The 23,609-nt window shown below is 34.8% G+C and overlaps 1 protein-coding gene across 2 annotated transcripts in view; it reads left to right on the forward strand.

The window, feature by feature from the left end:
- Positions 1 to 3,447: 3,447 nt before the first annotated feature.
- Positions 3,448 to 23,609, forward strand: part of LOC124359924 — a 53,980-nt gene continuing 33,818 nt past the window's right edge. The window contains exon 1 of one of the 2 annotated variants that reach the window (XM_046813062.1): positions 3,448 to 3,651. The gene's annotated coding sequence lies outside the window, so the exon portion shown is untranslated. The remainder of the gene's footprint in view (positions 3,652 to 23,609) is intronic. The other variant, XM_046813061.1, reaches the window with a different exon arrangement.

The following is a 23,609-nucleotide window of genomic DNA, read 5'->3' on the forward strand; positions in this document are numbered from 1 at the left end:
ATATTTTCAAGCCATATGTATACAGTCAATCAATGAAAACCTTTATTCATAATCATGGAGATTAGGTTTAGTGTCATAAATCTTCTTATAAATAAAAATGAATTGCAAAATGTGTTGGTAATCGCAAATCTCGAGAACGGTTGGACCAATTCGGTTAATTCTTTTGTAAAATGTCCATTGATATCCGAGGAAGGTTTTTATGAAGAAAAAGTTGAGAAAAATTACCTGGAATATTTTGGAATTCAGAAAGAATTTTTGTTTTTACGTTTCATAATTCAAATTAAACTGGCACTAAACAGCTGTTGACAGCTATAGTTCAACAAACTTTCTGAAACATTTGTTTACATTTAAATTGTATCAATAATAAGTAAACAGTGCTTGATCGGTAGTGTAATGTAGATAGTAAATAAAATATTAATGTATAAATTTTACTCCAGATTGCGCCAGTGACGAATTAAAATCATCTAATGCATTAAATACTGTTATAAAACTAACATGAAAGAAGTTATGATTGTTTTCACATAAGTTACTTTAAACTGGTGGGCTTCCTTGACATTATGATATTAATTTTAACAATGGCTTATGGAAAAACAGAGAAATGAATACTAACATGCCTCAACGATTCATTCTTTCCCTGCCTACAGTCCAAAAAAACAAGTGTTACGCAAAACTTTAATAAAGATTATTTTGGAATATTGCATAGCCTTAATAAGGATTTTATCTTATACCGAAAGCACATAAGAAGTAAGTAGGACTTCCCCCTAGGTCGTAATAGGCTTTTCGGTCCTACTTATGTGTGTATTTTCTTCATCAGGACAAGGCAAATTCAACTATGTCAACACGATTTTGATCAAAATAGATTTTCGAGAACTAGATAATCGATCATATATAGTATTTTGATCCAGGCAATATGGAAAGCTAAATTGTGACATAGTAGGTAAGTGAATCGAAACGGTCTTAAGTAGGCACGTTTTAACCGAAGTAGGCATTTCGGTCCTACGTAAATATATTTTTTCTTCGTCAGAACAACAAGGCAAACTCTACTATGTTACTGGATATATCTTAGACCTGAAATATATGACAGGGACTGGAAATACACACTTTTTGACCGAAGTAAGTTTCCGAGACCTGTGTGATCCGAGTTTTGTGTTAAGTGGGATGATAAGGCAGATTCAGCTGTGGCGTTATGTTTATAATTAATTAGAACCAGAAATGCTCCTACACGTGCCAAACATGATATAATAATTAAGTTAAAAAATACCATGAACTTAAATAATATATACCTGAAGTATGCCTACTTACGTTTTAAAATTTTTATAGGACTCCCATCACATTACATCATAATTGCTTTTACTAAGTAATATAAGGACTTCGGTTCTAAAGATTGCGTGCGAAGCCGCTGGTAACAGCTAGTATTACATATAATGTTATATAACAGAAAGGTCACGTTAGTCCAGTGTAGAACTGTGTCTCCAAATTAAGAATTCCTGTTCACTGTACAATGAAGCCAACCAAGGCTACAGTTTCCTCTGGTAAGATTTGGTTGGTTGCACTTTAACCTCGTCCAGCAGATTGTTGAAAACATGGCCCCTTCTATGATGGCTTTTTGGTGTACAGAGTTAAATGGTGTTGAGGTAGTATAAATTCTGCAGCATGTCTACTGTTATAATGTTGAACACCTGGGAGTCTCAGTTGATTTAGTGCATAATCACTTATTGTAAATAGACATTGCAGTGAGTATCCTTAACTTCTTGAAAGCAGTACAACTATCCTGATATTGTAGTCTTTCCAAACTTCTATTTTGCACTATGTTATAGACGCACTTTGAGTTGTTTTTTAAAAACCTCTCGTTATTTTTTGGCTACTCCAAAATAAAATCCAATGGCGTAAGACGGTTAGCGTGGTGTACTCACTCACCTCGTCCTGTAAAAGTTTGGGGATATTTACAATTTAAATTGTCGCGATTAATTTCGATGTAATAGGTATGTTGAAAAATAGGATTTTAGTTTTCAGTGTGTAGAAAGAATCGAGACATATGAATCTGTTAATAGCTTTTAGCTAAGAACACAACCATTAACACGGTCTTCAGAAAAGTTAAAAATCTGGTTTCTAAACGGGACCCACATTATTTTAAAACTTTAATAGATCGGGACGTTTTATATAATATATAAAAATAGTAAAATTATTACAGTTTTATAGGAATATCTGAAGAAAAAGGTTATTGCGGACGAAAGGCGTATTAAAGGTTTTTAGAGCTCCCTCTCTTACAAAAAACCCATTAATTTATTAAACAGGAAATTACGAACCAGTTGTCGTGTTTTGTTTAATTGTAAATTTTACTTCTTCTTTGTTTGAATTTGCGATAGAAAACATTTCAAACGCTGAGTTTGCTGATTACCAATTGGTATTGCTAACCAACGAGATTAATTGCTATTGTTTGCAGATCGCTTCCCACGTAGATACACTCAGACTATGCTATTTTTGATAGGTTATTATTATTAATCAACTCAATAGAATTGGCCAGTTTGCAAGATCCGTGACTGTTGCAGGTTGACCAAAACAGTTTGTTTGGTAGATTCTCAAGAAGAGATCTTATGTAATGTAGAATGTTTGGTAGATTTCCAAGAAGAGGTATTACTTAATGTAGAATGTTTGGTAGATTTCCAAGAAGAGATCTTACATAATGTAGAATGTTTGGTAGATTTCCAAGAGGAGATCTTACATAATGTAGAATGTTTGGTAGATTTCCAAGAGGAGATCTTACATAATGTAGAATGTTTGGTAGATTCTCAAGATGAGATATTACATAATGCAGAAAACAATCCGTCAATTAGTACTTACGGGGATTCTCCAATTTTTCTGTCGTAATGTTATAGTGGAATCTTCTTGTTCAGACAAGTCAAGTTTTCTAAGAAACTATAAGAGATAAGTTGTTTAAATTTTCAGCATAGTATCATTAACGACTTAAGAAGTATATTACTTTATAGTTTAAAACAAATAATCAAACATATACTGTATAAAGGTATTTTAATATACAAATGTTATACAATTGTATATATGTCGATAAAACATTAACTTAACTACGAAAATATAACTCAACAAACAAACCTTTGATGGTATTAAACTCCATCTGGCCAGTAACCCTGATTGTTCACAGTTTTTCTCTTTTTCTTTTAAGCAGCCTTCACTTTATTATTTTCTTATTGTTACCTTTTTGCACCTAGTTGTCAGCTTTTTCATCCTTATGCGATTGATAGCTTTTATAATTTCAATTATAAACATCTCAGGGTTAATGGCAATTCTGTCAACAAAAACATTTGTTCTGATAAATATTGAGATTTCTAGCTGAAGTATCGGGCGAAATTAATCTGGATACGGCCCTGAGAGGCCAGGTTCTCCCAGTGTTGTCGCTCTAGAAAGCCGTTAGCCGTCGTGCCGAACAGAGTGCCAGAGCCTCTCTCAGTCAGCCGCCAAACCGTCAGTTGAGTTCAGTTCTGTTCCGGCGCGATACGCAGTGAAATCACTTTCAACCTTGTCCTTTATATTGTTCCGTTTGGTTGTTCATCTATTTCATCTTGCAATGTTTTGATTCTTCTTTATTGTGATAAACTCTACGGAAGTTGTTAGGAAAAAGGATTTCGCATTATTAAAGTAAGTTACACAAAGTTATTTTTTACGAATTTTAGTTTTAAAATATTGGGTAATTTATTTATGTGTACTGTATTAATCTGTGAATTGAAGTAAGTGTAAAACAATAACTGAATAGAATAAAAATATGAATTTGAGAATAAAACAATGTACCTATGATTAATAAGTTATGTTTAATAATATACATGCAGTTCAATAACTCATCAACGTAAAAATAATTAAAAAGGGGAAAGTAATTTATTATATATTTCAAAACGCGAAGTTTCCTGTCAGCTCAATAATTGAATTTAATTAATTTTCGCGTTAAAATTCAAAAGATGTTTTAATGTGATATTATTCTTGGTGAGTCTAAACTTTGAAGTGATTACTCATTATGCTCTTTATTATTTATTTTTATTTATGCATTGTTTAGAAGTCAAATCAAATCAAGCTCAATTAGCAATAAAATAAGGTAAAAATTATATTCAATTGGTAAAATCAGTATACTTTTACAGTATTTACATTTTTATTATTTTTTCTACAATGCATAATGGTTATAGGTTTATCAAGAATTTTAATTGAAAATATCAAATTAAATAAAGTGCAACCAGGATTGATCTAGAGAAAGGTTACATCCCCCCTCTGAGGTGGGGGAGAGGGTATGGATATATATCAGCAATTGCAGGGTGACTATAGTAATTCAGGTGTAAGAGTGGCAAAGTGTAGATGTAAGGTGTAACTTGTTTCAGAATTATTAGTTCGTTTGCTACGAATGCTGTTTTTATAAGTTTTTTATATGAATGTTTCCAGATGGCGGCCATACCAAATGATGAGAATTATATTTTCACATCAGCAATTTAATACATTTACAAACATAATTTCTAATTGATTGCAGCCACATCTGGCAGGATATTATTTAATATACTCCGAATGCAATCCATTACTGATCTATTCATGATTTGTGGGCTGGAAATATAACAGTTCAAAAGTTGTATATCCTTCTGTTACTTCCGGAAAAAGGATGGATATTATGTGTGGTCGTCATCTCGAAATACCAAACTGAAAATGAACTATTACTTTTAAAGTTGACAGCATAACGACTCATTATTACATATTAAAGGAGGAGGACTGAAAAGTCTACTACGGTCGTATTATTTTTCGTTATAAGAGAGAAATCCTCGAGTCCATGCAACATATCTTGTTTTTTTGGACTGTAGTTAGGACAAGAATGGATCATTGTGGCATGTTAGTGTTCGTGTCTCTGTTTTCCCTTAAGTCACTGTTAATATCCCACATGACAATGTCATGGAAGCCCCCCATTTTCTAGCACCTTGTATGAAAATATCCACAGCTTTGTTTATACAGTTATTTTTATAACAAAGTTCCAAGATTTTCCAAGGCATTAGATGATTTAAATTCGACACTGGCACAAACTGGAGTAAAAGCTAGATAATTACGTTTTGTCTTTGCTATGTGCATCGCTACTGATCAAGCACTGTTCAAAAATTTAAATTGTTAACAAATGTTTTTTGCCTCTTTGACGAACTTCAACTGAAAGTGTCAACAGCCTAGCTGTTTAGTGTCAGTTAAATTTGGATTATAAAACGTAATAATTAAAATGTTTACCGAATTCTAAAATATCTCAGATCTTTCTTTTCATACAAACACTTCCTCGAATTTCAACTAATATTACAAAAAAGAATTAGCAGCTAATCTGAAGAATGGCTAGATCAAAGGAGTAATTATGGTTACTCCTTTGATCTAGCCATTCTTCAGATTAGTGCTTAGCAACACATTTAGCGGTTCATTTTTATTTATAAGATCGAGTAGATCAGCTGTTTTCAGTGACAGTGTATTGGGAATCCGAACTACTGATAAAAGAAAGAGGCAATGCTCAAGTAATCAAACCCTACGGCTGAATTTCTAAGATTATATAGCCTAGGCTATAATCCATTAAATGTATTTTCGCATCGCTGGTTCTATTAGTTGACAGCTCACGAGATATTGCTTATTAATAGTTCATTAAGATGACCAATTCTCCACATTGTTGATTACAAAGATAGATTCATTGTATATTTTTTCGTTATCTGAATTTGTTTACTGTAAATGAAAAGATTCAAAAGTATCTACTGGATCATATTTTGCAGAAATTATTTAATATATATTCAGTATCTCAACATTCGTGAAAACACATTTTGATGACATTTTTTATGTTTTTTACAGCTGAACATTTTCGCGCCGTAGTTGGACCAACCCAATTTTTTTTGCCCTATAAAATCCTCTCGGATACGAAAAAATTCTCGATTATTTATGTGAGAAATGTTTCGCCAAACAGTTTATACGATATTGTATCACAAGATATTGTACTTTGGACGAGCTGAATCCAATGTGAAATTCAAAGACTAAATTTTTTATTTTCAAGGTCATATTTTTAGGGATTTAAAATTGGCGTGTGAAACGCATTGTAGTCATTTTAAAATTATAATGAATTTTAATATAATTGATAGAACTGATTTGAAGGGCTTCAGCTAGAAGAGGTTTGCAATTTGGTGAGAATGTGCAGTGATTTACACATAAAGGGTGTTCATTTAAGAACTTCAAACTCGTATTAAAAGACTTATAGCCCAAGTATCAAAATTCTGTAAACGGGAGTGTATAGTACAATTGGAGGAACAAAAAATATTGTTTTCAAAATGGGGGTGCTCACTCCCATTCCCCCCTACCCAAAGCCTAAATTTTGAAACGGCAACTAATACCTTGTGACACATCAAATTCAAGCTCATGAAAATGCTGTATTTTGGTAAAAAAAATTGAAATCGGCCAAGCCGTTTGGTCTCAGCTTCCAATAATGTAATTTCTTACACAATTATTAGTCTACAAACTACTGTACTACTGCTAAATAACAACAAAACTACTTACTAAATACTGTTGTAAATCCTTTGTAAACTATAAATCAAATGATCAAATTGATAGCCATTGTTGTTCAAGAAAAAAGTAACCCATTATCAAATTCTTGCTTAACCTTTCTAAAAGTTTCTCTGGTTAAGCGTCTGCATTTAGCAGTGATCCTGTTTTTCAAGTTTTGGACACCAGTGGGATGTGTTTTAAAAACTACTGATTTCAAGTGATCCCACCAAAAAATGTCTAAGGGTGTTTAGACCGACACCACCATGTTGAGGGTTAAAGGGTGGCTGAGTGAGGTCATTAATTTCAATCGCTGTAATAATTTGGAGAAAAAAGAAAACTGTGAACGGAATTTACTGACTGGTGAAAATGTTATACACACTTTTCTCTAAAAATAATGTTAAACTACAATATTCAACATATTATAAAATATTAAACAATCTTTAATATTTTAATGAAATTTTTGTCTTGTCTCGATGCTGAGTTATCCCGAGTCGATTTATCTATAGTGACGTTTAATATTTAATCATGAGGGATAATTACGGGAGCTTTAACCTCCCAAAAGAAGGAGAAATTTATTGTAAAAATATCAACTTTGTAGCATTTAAACAGTTGTCAACCCGCTGTCATCATTTACAACCATAAGGTTGTTCTGGAGGTTCAAATGAGTCCGTCCATGTACAGATTCCTTGTAAACTCTCTCCATATCTTTAAAATCCTGACTACGCTACTCTTTCTATACACTAGGGTTTAGCGTAGTCTATGACTAAAACACTTTTTATTTAATTTATAATACGAAAATATAAGCGTAACAATTATTGTCCGTGTAAATACTACTGCTGACGTATCGTACATCATATCGTGATCAAATATGCATATATTGTATTGCGGGCATTGGTCATATGTTACATTATAACATCAAACTAATATTTCCTTGTTATTTTGTACTTGTATTCGTTTCTAGGCATGGAATGAATCCATTATTAATATACCGGAGAGCTTTAAACCCTCTTTGGTCAAGCAATGATATAATTTATCTTATATGTCCCGGTATAGATTTGTTTAATTTGCCGTGTTTTATGGCCAACTCCTATTATTATTACATTTATTTTCTCCCTTGTTGTGTTATTTTTGGGTAACAAATAGCAGCCAGTTGAGCTGACGTGAGATTTATCTGACACTGACAAGGAATTGTTACGAGTATAATGCTGAAGCAGCCCAAGACAAGCTGGGCGCCACATCGACCCTGTTTGGCGCCACATCAGGGCAGTAGGTTACTGGAAGGGTAGTCTCTCTCTCTCTCCAGTTTTGACTGATCAATGAGGGCTAGTGCTGTAACACATTCGAAGCTATCACCCTCTTATCGACGGGCGGTGGTCGAAGGCGTTTGTGGACATAACCTACTTTGTGTTTGTCCCTTATGCTCTGCGTTTATTTATAAGAGAAGAATAAGTATGCAATGGAAATATTTGGACGAATAACAAAGGGATGTTCATTTAAGGTTTCCAGATGCTGGGTAATAAATAACGATGTCGCACACAAGAGAAACAACAACTCGAAGGCTAACTTCTATACCGAATCTAACCTACCGGCCTTGAATTTCGCTAGGAAGAATGCGAGCTCGCTAATTTACTACAGTTCGTGCTAGCGACGAGAATTTATATTCGGAAAATTAATTATCTTTGTATAAATAACAACTAGTTATCAATAATTCTGGAATCAACAAATTTAATTTAGTACGAGAGACACAATTAATACAGGTAGTGTTTCCTTGTGACGACCATGACATTACGACTAGAAACCCTCTTCCCTCATAAAAGTAATAAACAAATTTAAAACTCTTTACAGCCAATAAAACCATATTTGTAAAGCCTAGGTGTAAAATCCAAAGTTGATTTAATTTGTTTAGTTAAAAAATGTCATTTCTCGTATCAAAGGACGTTTTGTACGAATGCTAAAACTGTATTAACACATTATTTTCAAATCCTCTGTGAAGTGTAAGTTTACTTATATTTGTTCAAAAAATATTTTATTTGATGGAAATCGCCATTTTGATTGGAGGGAAACAAATTGGCCATTTTAGCGTTTCGTGTTAAAACCTATCAGTTTATATTCACAACAACCGCATAGTAGGCTACCAAATTTTGGCACATGGTAATTACAATTATTTGTTTTCGACTTTTCATTAGAAGTGGGAGAGAATACGGAACTTTATTTCAATAAATTAAAAAAATCAGTAAAATAACATCTATTTACCTAAAATGTTTTAAACCTAGTTCATGACCGCGTTTTTATAAATTTAGATTTTATTAAAAATCATGTATACGTCATGGTTGGAAATTTGGTTGATCTGTTATAGTTTTTTTTAGTATATTCTATTTAATAATTCATTTTCAAATTTTTTAATTTCTATATTTCTATATTTCGCCCCTAAACACTTTTATTACATTTTAAACTCTGAAACATTAAAAGTAATAAATGCATTCATATAACGTTAAGAATACATAACAATTTACAATTATTTATAAAATCACTCATTGACAATTTTGTCCCCTTTTCATTTCCAGCCATTTAATTTTTTTCTTCTATACGATTACTCCTCTCCCTTAGCATACTTCGATCTCTCCCTTGCACTAGTAGGCATTCTTGTCTTTTCGATTTCTTGTCTAAATAAAGTATTCAGTACATTTATGCATGTTTTAACATTAGTTATATTGTGTAAAAATAGAATTTGTTCGAATTTATAATTATTGGCCTATTTCCTCTATCAAACACTTTATCCAAATCATGTAGCCTATTAAAAATTTAAAATTGATAATGTTACAAATCTTTGACTTTTACCCCAAAATTCATGTTTCCAACTCCATTGTTACCAGTTTTAGCATCAGTAAACCACTCACTATTACAGTAAAGTGATTTAGGATAATAACTTTTTAATCCATTTAAACTATTATTCTGTTCTAACAACAAAATAAAATTTAAAGAGCATAACTTGAGATGGAGTTGTGAACATTGAAAACATAAAACACAGACGGTTTACAGCGCAATCCGACGATAAGACCTAGTAATACTATTGACAACACTGATCGTTGGGCCAACGACCCTCTTATTTAAAACTAAACTAATGTTTGGGTCGTTGCGCCAACGATTGGTGGAGTAATCGAACCAGACCCATAGCGAGTTCTGTTTAGTGGTCGTAGTAGCTGTCTTCAGTCTAGGTTTAGCAGGGATAATTTGGCTCTGAGACATAAACACGGCATACTTCAAAATTGTGCTTTAAAAAAAAATGAGAGAAACAATCGATCACAAAGTTCTAGTTCTCGCATATAATTTCCGCCAAAGAAAACTACATATAGACGTCTCAAACATAGCCCACGTCATGCACCTATGTACGACATGCTGTATGAATACGAGAATGCCACAATCAGACACATCTAGATCCTTATTCTAGATAACAGTGACACACACTCAAGGTGACGTTTGACCACACGATCGGATAAGCGGAAGTGGTGACGCGACTAGCAGATAATGACGCAGGAGAAAGTGTGACTCTCTAACAGAGTCAACAGTGACTGTGGTGCCTCTCTCCTGGCTTGTCTGGTATAGGACATGGAATCATCAAATGAATTATATTGTGCTGAAATATGTACTAAGTGGAATATTTAAATGGAATAAAGTGAAGATAACTTAGGTTAACCCCGCCCTCTTCGCAGGTCACTCTGATTCGCTGAGATCACTCGTTTCCTCGAACTCTGTATTGGATAGTTTCTTACTTAATGACTGATAGATAATGTTTATTTTTCAAAAGAGTGCATGAAAAAAAGGAGATTTGAGTAATTAGCAGTTCATTTACTAATAACTACTGTAACAACTGTAATTACATTTTAAGAAATTATATTGCATTAATTAAAGAAGTGGAAAATTGTTGATAAGACGATTTGATGGGAAACTTGACAAAATGTTTGAAATGGTAAGTTAAGGTTGGTTTTGTAGCTATTGACTACTTCAAAGTTGGGTTCTAATGATGACAATAAATCTAACTGCAATCATTCCAAAATTAATATTCTTATGTATAGACTTTAATGGTAGTTTCTCGTACCTTATATAATTATGAACGTCCTTGTACAGTTTACTACTATTTGACCAGTTTAGAATAATAAAATTATTTATAAGTTTTTATTTGTGTTTAACGTATGTAAAAAACTGTATACAATTTTAAAATTGATATTGCGCGAACGAAAGACTTTTAGCTTGATACACAAAATTGACAGTCAAACACACAAATAATATATGTTTTATCATCAGGCGACTTGATAAATATGTTGAAACCTGGCACTTTAACAATCTGCATATGGTAAGCTCACGATCACAAAAAATAATTTATGTTTATGTTGGTTACTTTTAAACAACGAGTAACACAATGTTGCTTTTGTTGGGCTAAGAAACATTCTAATCTAAGACATGAAAGTAGCCAGGAAAAACTTTGGAGAGGGGTCCAGACAACTGATGTTTTACCCGTAGTGGACAGAGAGTAAGGCCCCATTTTGTTCCTCTTGACACGTTTCTTTGTTGAGAACGATCTTTCAGCAGTACATGTCAGCAATACTGAATTATTTAAGTAATAATAATCGTTTACTAAAAAAGTGAACAATTTAAAAATTTGGGGGGGTTCCTGACCCCTTGCACCCCCTCGCCAGCTACGTCCTTGATCTAATAAAAACTTGTACTTATGTTTAACCTATTGATACTCTCCCGTTTTAACAGTTTTGAGGGGAAATTCTCTCGTATTCAAGAAACACCGAGTTTTGTGCCTGCACAGTGCTAATCGTTAATCGGATTTTAGGCTATTAGCGATGGTTTAGTATGGAGTTTTCCAGTTCCTTTAGTGTTCCATGCCCTGAAACGTTATGTCTCCATAAATTAGTAGTCATTAACATGAGTGTTTCGCGTACTAAATAGTAAGCATGTTATTGACGTGCAGCAGAGCTCATAATGTTATTACTACTGAGCTGCTATGACTACCACGTGACTACTCATTAGCCTACTCACGACTGACCTTGACTATCCCCATCGATCTACGTCGCCAGTCACTCCAGGATCTAACATTCAAATTGAAATAGTGAGTTGTAAGAAACATAGTATTTAAATAACATCTGATACAAAAGGGGTTGTTATATCACAATAATTGTTACTCGTCTGTGTATTACGTAACTCATGAATGATCTCACAACACCTAGGTGTTGTAATGTAATGTAGGTTTATGTATGCCTACAATGTTCTGCGCCTAGAAACTATGTTTCACACACGCTATCTTGTTTACTACACATGTTCGATTATGTTTGTAGGAGACTATCTCGTGGATATGGTTGGTGGAATCGTTACTAGATGATACTAATTTTATTAATGGCACAAAGTAAATTTAGTTTGTGGAGCCGAGAACTGGTTTTCAATTATAAGCACACAACACAGTTTCGATCATGTTTGTAGGAGACTTATCTCGTGGATATGGTTGGTGGAATCGTTACAAGATGATACTAATTTTATTAATGGCACAAAGTAAATTTAGTTTGTGGGAACCGAGAACTGGTTTTCAATTATAAGCACACAACATAGTTTCGATCAAATAATTGAGCAAGACATTTATTTCGAGCCGTCCTGGTAGAGATCGATGGGAGGTTATCAGAGCGATACTAAATGCTGTGATAGATTATATCATGCTCTTATCTACCAATGAAATGAGGAGAGTAAAATTCGCTATTTTCAGTCAGATATTCGGTCTCTATTTCGATACCGATTTAACTTTGTTTGCGTGTGGCGGTTGGTTCTGTGTGCCAAATTAAATATGCAAAATCTTGATGGTTTGATATTTTAAACTCTATTTATACCTTTCCAATTCAACTCCACCTAACCTAACCCGGTCGATGGTGAATTAGTGTTTTTAAGAGAAACTCCTCTTCTGTCTATTTTACTGAAAGGTAGACTGTGCTACACAATATACATTGTCCTCGCCTCCCGGACCACATACCATATTGATAAGAACATATTAATTATTCATAATTTGTTTTGCACAAACATTACGGGTCAATTGTAAATCTCGTGAGTAGGCTGGTAGCTAACAAGATTGTGCCGAGCATTTCAACAGCTTCTTGGGAGGGCGAGGCGGCGGCGCGATGTGCTCGGGCGCCTTCTTTCTCTTCAGACCGATGTTATCTAATGTTTTCTAAAATAACTCCTACGCTAGCACGCGAGACATATTGTCATTGTTGACTTAGACAAGCCTCAAATCGCAACTTCCGTCATTCATTATTTCCAACATTAATCTTGCCACAACTTTAATTCCATCAATGGTGTATATATATACATAAGTGATCAAGTTATACAGGATGTAACAACAAGATTAAGCTGGCTAAACATTTTTCAGATGTTATGTGTGATTCTAAGCTAAAAGTTATGAATAACTTTTTCTAACCTCCACTTAGTTTAGGCGTTAGCCGCCATTTTGTATTTTTTATTAACAAATTATTATCTCTAAAACTAGTAAAACTGAAGAAACCAAATTTGGCACATAGGTTTGAATAAGTAAGAAGAAAAAAAGTTGTGTTATTTTCTTTAATATTAACAAAATGGCGTCTATTGAAAGTTTTTAAGTTCAATAAAAAACCAGTACAGTAAAGTGCACTACGCACCAACTATTTTAAGAATTCTATTGCAATTCCACGGTACTTGTTTCAACGGAATCCGTCAAGGCATAAGCGAGCACAGCTACTTTAAAGGTACCCTCACACAAGCCGAAAGCAGCAAACATTTTGTCTTCTGATAGAAATAATTTGTATTACATCAGTTATAACAAATTACAAGGTACCAATTATTTTGACAATGTTATTACAATTCCGACAGTACTTATTCCAACGAAATCCGTCAATACATAAGCGAGCTCGGCCAAGATTTTGTTGATCTACTCTTGTAGAAGCCTGGGGCAACAAACAACTGATAACTATGATATGTTTGGCGTATGTATCTGTATTAATAGAGTCTAATTTTATTTCTGGCGGTAAGAAGTTAGTAATACACTCTTTTCTGTATTTTTAACAAAACGTTCTTGGGGTGTATAACTTGAGCAGAATTGGACAGTAAATAATTATTTAACACCTTCACTTCGGCTCTATACTGATTTAGAATGACTACTCTCAATGGCTTCTGCACCGTAAGGAGTCTTCCGCTGTCACCTGTTTATGTCAAGTTCAGGTGGTGAAGGATGCACATGGACTATGTATGCCTCATTTTTGTTTTTTATTTATGGTTGTCTGCTCTTGTCGTCTACGTAGCCGGAATAGTGGTGTTTTGTAGTAATGAATCTCAAAATGGTGTCAATTGCCGACGAACAGCGAAACTGTGCCAGCAAGCAGTCGATGGGTACTGGAGGTCACTGGAGAAAATCACCCTGGTGATGATGCACAGATACAGTAGGGCTAATAAGTAAGGATTTAAATAAATGGCTAAAATAGGCTTACAAATATGGCACGGACTGGTTTTGAAGAGACAACCTATTTTACGAAAGAAGTAGAAATATTGCAGTGGGTGGATAGCACGAGAGTTACAGAAGGTTTAATACAAATGTTTCCACGCTAGTACGCATTCCCCACAAAGCCTCCAGATATACGAGTACATACCAAGTACGTCAGATATGAAATAAATTTTTAAACGTGTTGTTCCTATGTACTGTTCGAAATTTACAAAATAATTATTTGCAATAACGGCATGTAGAGCTTATTCGAACATGTAGTCCAATTGTTTAAGTTCACACATACCGTAGTTATGGTGGGAAGGGTTGATTCAATGTGAATGTCTTAGTGCAGCGTCTGGAATCTGACAGCTGCGACACGTGTAGAATACTCAGTTCCTCCACCGTGCTTAGAGATCGTGTCTAGAATATCGTAGTGCACACAATAATTGTGCACCAGATGAGACATTGAGAATACCTATTCGCCAAAATTACACTATATTTTGTAATCCAGATGTCTCTGATGTCGAAACGATGTTCATTTTGAGCTTCTTTGTCACCGACTTTTTTTGATCTCTCAGGCGAACACGACACCAGGTTCCAGGGGATAAGTCTGTGACAGCGTCAGATTCCAGACTCTGCACTAAGAGGAAGGTGGACGGGAGCTAAATTCAACACTATCATTGTATAAGTAAGTCTGTTTGTAGGCAGACGGGACGGAAACATAGACAGTGTTGTATCAGGTAATCTCTGCCCGGAAACATGGTCGTGTCTTTGTGTTTGTTGATGCCACACATATACGAGTGAAAACAATTTATTAAATCCTGAGAAAATGACGTATAAATGCTACTAAACCTGTTATCAAGCGATATACACTGCGTGACGTGAATGTGACACGATAATGCAGTGACGAATGAGAAAATAATTGAACGGCTAGTGGACTTTGCTACATCAAGTATAAGATAAGGTATATTAACATTTAATGGGTCTTAAGATTAGCTCAAAGTAGTCAGTCAGTGGCAGCTTGAATCATTCATTGTATTACCGTTATTCGTTTTCATTCTCTAGAGTATTCATTACTTCCTGATAAACTACTATCGATGTTAATCAATAGATAAGTCTCTTAAAATATCAATAGCGAAGAAATACAAGACTTGGCTTTCTACATGACATTGTGCTGACACCGCGGTATAGATGGGAGCACAGATATGAAGAGATACACTGTAGGCTAATCCATACTAACTTATCATGCCTTATCTCATCTCTCGAGTTGTAAAGAACACGACTCAGGCTCAAGTATCTAAGTACTGTCAGGTTTATTTTAAAAAAGTGGCTAATGGTATGTTTTTATGGCTTTGCATTAATATTTTAAATACATTTAAATTCAATTCCAAAAGTGCCGCCCGCTTGGTAAGAATTTGATAATTATATTTTTGCAAGAAAAATTAGGAAATCAGTTAACGAATAACTAGATCTTATTTTTAACTTATATACAATGTTAGTTAAAAGTGGCTTCCTGTGGCATGAATCTCAAATTAATATTCAGATAATAACTCGATATCAGTCAGCACGATTGGTTCGAATATAACGACTCAGCTTTTATGTTAGCTCTCAAACTGTTGTGTAAATTGCAAGCACTAACATTTGTGTGAAATACTCGAATTGTGCATAATATGCGTGTAAAACAAACGTACTGTGCAGAGCATACGTCTAGTTGTACCTCCTGACCAGTTCTGGCTGTATTACGTATCTTACACAATATAGAAGTGAAATAAACGAACTCATAACACAGGATGGAATACTATGTTACATACTAAACATACAATTTGGAACTGACCTAATATTGATTGAGTCCAGATTATTGTTACTGCCACCACGATTGACAGAATATGCTAACAGTGTTATTTTGTCAAATTATCCATGCTATTGTGAAACTCTGAAAATGTTCAAACTTTAAGTAGTTACAACAAACTGTTTCAGTGAAACATGAGTGATAAGCATTAATAGTGCTGAAAGCCAATGAACTGCTCGCGTTACACTCGTTGTTGTGCAAGCACCCACCGCACATTATTACTGTGATTGTTAGTTTGATAGACATGTATTGTTATAGTCGCATACAAACCGTATAACCTTGCTCACGGCATTCCATGTTTGTTAGGCAGTACTGTTATGATATTAGAACAGTTTCAAAACATTAACTCTATTTATTGTACTCTTTGTAGCAACACTGCATGAATTTAGTAATTGTTTGTCTTGTTTTGTAGTATAATTAATACATTTTTTTTTTGCTGTAAAACATAACAGCTTTTTTAAGTGAATAGTATGTTACGATTTGTTTATTTAACCTAGATTGTAGTTATGTGTTAGGTTAGTTATTCACCTGAGGAAACGTAATGTTACTAATTTTGACGTGACAACGTCTTAAATTAGGTTGCGGCTCGGAGTCACTCATGAAAAAGTGTAACGCCCGGTAACGTTACGATGCCCGTCCAGTGGGTCCGCCGCACGGGATCCGCACGGGATAAAGCAGATAACTGTGGGTCCGCCGCACGGGATAAAGCAGATAACTATGTTTATTCGTGAAAATGTGGAGTGCTTAGATTCGTCATTTACAACAACTACAACAATAAAGGTAAATAATTGTACACTGATATTTCATTATCGTAAACTATGATTGATTGATTAATTGTTAGATTGACACAAAAGTTGAGAAACTGAGTTTATAGGTTATGTCATACTATTGACAAATGTTGATAGTGTTAAGTAAATTATTAGTTTAAATCACTCTGCAATCAATCGTAATTCAGTCGATTGAGAAGAAACAGCGCGTATTGCTAGTCAAACATTTAAAATAACAAATTATAACCTCTAACCTGTCATAACAGTGCGACCAAACAAACGAAATAAACCGACCAATCACCACGCGCGGAGTTAGAATTTAACTGTGTTTAGCAAGAATTTCAAATTCCAATTTTAGTAAATGTTTTATTCAACTTTACCATTTACAATAACAAATTTTAATTAATTTCAAATTATGTACAATGTTTTAGTAAACAAAATATATTTCTATAGTTAAAATTTGTGCAATTCTTATTTTCATTCAATTCCTTGTTCCTATTGTGCAATTTAATAATATTCATATCAATAAATATTCTACCGAGAAAAAGACGTTGTCACGTAAAATCTTCGCCCGTAAAACCGACTTTACAGGCAACCATAATTTTTTTTATATCATTGGACAATGGCAAGTGTCCGGAAAAATCCGGTTTCCTTTACGATCCTTCCATCGTAAAAAACTAACTTGAAACAAATAATAGGCTATTAAATATTACGTTATTTGTTTGAGCGCTTGCTCGTTCGCTTCTCTCCTACGCAAGCTGGGAAGCTCGGCAACTGTTTCATCTTGTTAGGCTACTATCGAGATTTTAAACTTCCCCACACTGTTTGCCCAGCTACCCTTCTAAGGTTTGGCAAATTAGAAATACGACCCAACAGTATTTTTTCTAGGGGAGTTATCGGTGTCGGCCTGAGATAGAAACTTAACTCGCGCAAAGCCTTATTTCGACGGGTTAACTTACGTCATTCCTCCACCCTCCCCAATATTGTTTTAGTATTTAATTTGTAATAAATATCCTCTACGTAATGACCACATCTCTAAGTGACGTAATACTTGTGAATACGAGTACTTAAGTCTTAGTACATGTTATAAGTGGAAAGTGGAGAGGGAGTTCATAGAGTATTCATAGCTTTCATTTCAGGATTTTAGCTGAGTCCAAACACATGAACTAATAATTTATAAAGGAGGTTGATATACTATTTTATATATTATTTTTTTTAAGTAGAAAGTTCGGAAATTTTACATAGAAAGTCCACGGATATACAAGCTGAAGTCCACCCAGACACTGCACGGAAAAACAGCTTCTTCAACCATTATTTGCTCTTAACACGACTTAATAAAGTGTACAAATCTGCGCGTCCTTATCATTGCCTAGCGACGGATAGGTGTAAGCCACACCACTTGTCACATACAAGGCTTCACTGAAGATGCAAGCAAAGTTTTGCAACTATACCTCAGTACGTTCTCAAGATATCCAGTGGACAGGCAGCCAGAAAAGCAGAGAAATAGATACGATAGACCACACCTCCTACAGACAAACAAACGGATGTAAGAGTTTTTCCAACTCCACGAGTGACAGACTTTCTTGACGCTCAGCCTAATCATATAGAGGGACATGCATTATCATCAAATCCTATGTTGTACATATAAATATGTAGTTACATGCAAAATTTCAAGTGCATAGCTTAACCACACTGAATATATCAGTCAAATTCCATGGAGGCACATGAACACAGCTTTGCCTATATAGGAAAGAAGCTTCATGTAAAAATATATCGACTCTGTAGGTAATCGTTTTCTCGAGATATTCTGCGGACGACAAATAGATAGACAGAAGAAGAATTTGGCCAGCTCATTAAGTAGCAAATTTAACCTAATCTCAAGTGTATCACAGTCTACTCTCGAGATATAAAAAATACAAAATATTGGGATTCCCAACGGTTAGTCATATCCTACGGATGGGCGTACACAATTATAAAAGATATGATGGTACACAAGTCTATAACTCTGTCTCTAGACAGAAAAGACATTTTTCCAGTGTCCCAAGGTTAGACAGTAAAAATCAATCAATTATTGACAATCTGCTCCGGGAACACTCCCGAATTGGGTCCTGACAGAAATGAAATTAAAAAACCTTAACGCAAACAAATATATTAACCAATCTGGTAATGAATAATGCAAAATTAAAAGTGTCGACTAATTGTAAATCTAGAGAATTCGGACGTTGGGAAATATTTAAAAGAAATTGGGTTCTATTCGAATAAGTAAAAGTAAGAGTATCTTAATTATTACTGCCAAAGTTGAGCTTCGAATGCGAGGATGGTCGCCAAGTTGCGTCAGCGGTGTCGCTGTTGACGAGAATGTCATTTGGTCTTAGTGCCATCGGTCGTCGGTAGAAACTCATTACTTCTAGCTCTAGAAACTCTAGAATAAAATCTAGTAGTTTATTTCTCTGATTTTAAATTTTCTCATTTTCGAAATCGAGACAGGAAACGACCAGTTGCACTGAATCATCTGGTAAGTCTTGTTTTAAATTCTCAGAAGAGGAAAGTAGTACTTGTAATAAAGGGAGCTTTCCTCAATCCATTAGTTTAATGGTACTATGGAACTATATGGACTATCGATATAGATATAATTTTAAGGCTTAATATATTTTTGTCGCGTATATTTTTATTACTTATTTTGATCTGAGACCCTTTCCAAAACGGCGGCCTAACGTGCCTGAACATGTCTAGAGCACACGGACTGAACATGCCTAGAGGCCCTCCTGAAGGTACTGTCAGATCATTAATTATAATACGCTAAGGTGAAGGTCGTGTCTTGCTCATGTAGTCTGTTCCACTCTGAAGTTGAATTAACATGTTACTCCTTATACACAACTATGTATTATTAAGGCATTGTATTATTATAAGGTGTAGCCTACTTGACTGTGAGCTTGATGTCAAGAACAGAAAGAAGAGCTTGTGGTGTCGGTGGCCAATCCATAACTAACAAAGACAACAGTTTTGGCATTACAGAAACTGGGATCGCAATATGGATAAATATTTACTATGGTTTTTACATCACTGTCAATATAAACTGGAAGAGAGTGAGTAGAAGAGAAGAGAAAATAATAGGATGACAACTACGACACTTACCCGACTACTACATTGTTTCAGACTACCATAGTAGTGATTCTCTTCAACAGCCAAGAAATTAGGCTTCAAAGTACCAAAAGTATGTTTCTACACGACAAGATTATATTATTAAGGGCCCAACAGGACTTTCTAAACATCAAGTCATTGTCCGTCCGTCTGTGCAAAAACTATTAATATAAAGATTCTATAGACTTGCAACTTGGTACCTTGGTTCCACTCTGTCCAGAGAAGAAAGCGTTTTGGGTCAAAAGGTCAAAGTGCAAGCCGAATGTCTGCTGTCTGTAGCTCTTCCGTTTGTGCGATATAACGGGCGGTGGTTAATGAAGGCTCTTGATAGAAAGTACCTGAGACTTTAAACTTAGTACATAAGTTTAAACTTGTACTTTAAACTTTGAAGCATCCTATTGATTTTAGGTCAAAGAGCAATCCGTTCGTCTGTCAGTCAGTCCGTGCAGTAACTCGATATGTAGATCTTAGAGACTCGACATTTAGTACATAGGTTTTTCTTAGTCCAAGGAAGAACCATATTATTTTGGGGTTCAAAAGGTACTGCCGCTGTCTATCCGTTTATGCGATAACTCCTTTCGTTACGTTCTAACGGGTCCCTCGATACTTCGTTGTATGGGTTTATTGGTTCCCACATTATACTTCTGACACACAACCAAACCTTTTGGTCATCTAGGTACCTGACAAACCTTCCCACAGCTTTTAAACACTCGACATGGAACACCTCTTATCACCTGACCAATCGGTCTGGTAAGTTGTCCATGTTTAGTGTTAAACAACTATGCTTATACTACAGTACACTCATAATCAAAGGCATCAGATAAAGCCAAATTCTTCGTGCCTCATGCAGTATCATGCCGTTTGGTGCTACCGTCGTGAGTTTATTCGATCGATAGTAACTCTGTATGAAGGTATATCGTGAGCAGCAGTCTTACACGCATTGCAATCGGCTCTGCATTTAACATCCAAATGCCTTTTTGTTGTTGTTGAGTATGTTGATGAATGTCAATTGAAGGATCGTGAATGCATTGATACAACGAAATACGAAAAAGACCCAGCAAAACGTAACGTAAGTCTTTACTGATTTGTAACTTTTCCCCGGATTAGTGCACTTTATAACTTGCTGGCCTTTGATTTTTTTTAATCCCAATAGAGTTCTCTCTTGGTCCTATGTGCCAAATTTCAAGTGTCTAGAGCCTTTATATCAAGACTTATTACAGACAGATGACACGATATTAAGAAGGTTCTGCTGAAGTTCACGTGCAGTGTCATTAGGAATCCACGCTGAATCATTAGGAATGTTGCGGCATGCCTACGCCCTTTATTCTCGCTGCCATATGCTACGGTGAAAGAACTCTTTGGTCTTTGCTATCCATTCTTGGAAAATTGCAAAGTTTATACTCGTATAAGGTATAATCCCCGTCGTCGAGGCAGTTTTACATTCTAAATAGGTTGAGAAGCAAATCACTTGGGCTCAAAAGGCTCCTTCTAGACAGTGAAGAAAATCTTATTATTTTGAAATATTGTCTGAATGTTGCTCAACTGCATGGATGGGGCCTGTTCCAATTCAAACCTCGAGTTACTCAATTAAACTGTTAAAATTACTACCCGAACTCATTGTGTATCCATCAGCTGTTGAGTGGCGTTGTAATACCAATGTGATCTTTAAAAGAGGTGGCAGCCTGTGTCATTGACACTCAGATGAATCTATGGAGATTCATTGTTGGGTGGGTACTGCGTACTGCGACATTGGCACCTACATAGATATCTAGTCATTGAGCCTGGCTCTATCTCAGTAGAGCAATATTGAGAACAAAACATTGTCTTGATGTCGTGCACGATCACTTGGCTCGGGGTATGAGGGTCCACAAGATTCTTGTCTAATCCATCCTTACATCGTCCATGCATGGGAGTTTACTAAGTTCAAATATAACAATGTTGTGGATTACAGAACCCTCATTATTGGTTATACCCTCTCGTGTGTATTATCCCTCTAACCGTTTGTTTCTGTTTACGTTTCTGGCAATATTAAAAATATTTTATTTACAACACTACAGTCATGTACTATGGTTTCAGGTGCTATTTAATTTTTTTTATTCTTAACGCCTGCTTAACAAGTTAACATAAAACATGTAAACCTTCTACAACCATTAATAGTAACAAACAAGCAATATCTTGTTTCCTTTAAAGAAATCTAATTTTTAGGTTTATAAAAATTCCTTCAAACGACAGCTACTGAAATATTACCTGAGTGATTCACTAAGTCACTATCTTTCTATTATTAAATATTGTGTTAATAAAGTAACATTATCTAACTCGCTTACCTCAACAGAAATAGGACAGAGTGGACACTCCTCTCACAGCCAATCAATAAAAGGGAGCGTAACTCGTTTGTAAATTAATTTGAATGTTTAACTTCATCCTTGACGGTTTTGGTTAAGGTATTGTAAGAGACTTACACCCTGTGTGCTAAGGATTAGATAAGGTAGCACACGGGCTACACACATCTAACTCGTTACTTAAACTGTGATAAACCTACACTAGTGAAAACAGTGAACCTTGGAGATCTACAGATAGTTTTTATTTTATTCTATATAATAGATTAAAATATAAAATAATGTAAGCCAACTGTTTCCAATAAACCTGTGTCCAATACATGTGGCACTAGGAGATATCGATCAGTCTCCACACATAACCTGCTGCGACTCCAAACAATGTGCGTATACTAAACAAGGAGAAGAAAAGGTGTTAATGTTTAAAGTTACAATGGTGTAATTATCTCGAGATAAGTTACAAAATGTACAAGTTTTTTTGTACTCGGGGCCATGGTTGCAACTAGTGGCAAGGGAAACTTATACACAAAACTGTAGAATAATAAATACAAATTACAGAAAGAAACCCCAAGGCGGTTTCATCGTAAAGTTGGGTTGTATTTATTCGTGTTATATTCATCATTAAGCATATAAAAAATGAGCAATACCTTTTTACTTTACCTTATTATTCCTTTGTTGCTTGTCGTATTTTTTTATTTATTGTTACACAATAGCTGACAAATGAGCAAAGATCCCATTCAATAATGTTAATTAATCATCTTAAATGTTATCAAATTTATCACTAATTTTTTCAGGTTTAATAAAGTATGGTTTTATAATTTTTAATTCATATTATTTTAAGATTTGGAAGTTACAATAAATTGGAAATAATTATTCTAGATGTATGACATAATAAAATGATGATGATGAATATGAGGTCTGGTCTTTTTATTGCACCATTACTAGGTTATAATCTATCAAATGAGTGAGCAGCGAGCGAGTGAGCGGCTTATTCGCTTGTAAATTGGCCTAGAATCGATATAACTAGTCACCAAGGTAATTCAGCCCTCAAGGTGACACATGTCTATCATCTGAGTGGATTGGATCTGCAACTGCTAAGTTATCAATCAGAAATTTCAAATTCAAGTAGCTTAATAGTTTTGTATTTCAGTTACTCTGCTACTCGGACGATCTCTGTTAACTTATAGGACTGGTCTCAGAATCGGCATAGGCATAGGGAGACATCGGCGTCGTCCTTTATTCTGTACTGTTGCCTAAAATTTTCGGTTAACGTCCCTAGAATATCCACTCACTACATTGCAAAATAACAGCAACCAATATCGATAACTTTTTATTTTTTTGAGGCCTTTCGATAGCAAGGCTATCTACTTTAGACATATCACAGAAGAATATATTATTACAAACCACAACTAAGAATGTTAAGACTGTGAATTCATCTTTCTTATACCCATACGTATTTTATAATTTTTTAAGTTGGTAATAGA

The sequence above is a fragment of the Homalodisca vitripennis genome, chromosome 4 (genome assembly GCF_021130785.1).
Source record: "Homalodisca vitripennis isolate AUS2020 chromosome 4, UT_GWSS_2.1, whole genome shotgun sequence".
NCBI classification, from domain to species: Eukaryota; Metazoa; Arthropoda; class Insecta; order Hemiptera; family Cicadellidae; genus Homalodisca; species Homalodisca vitripennis.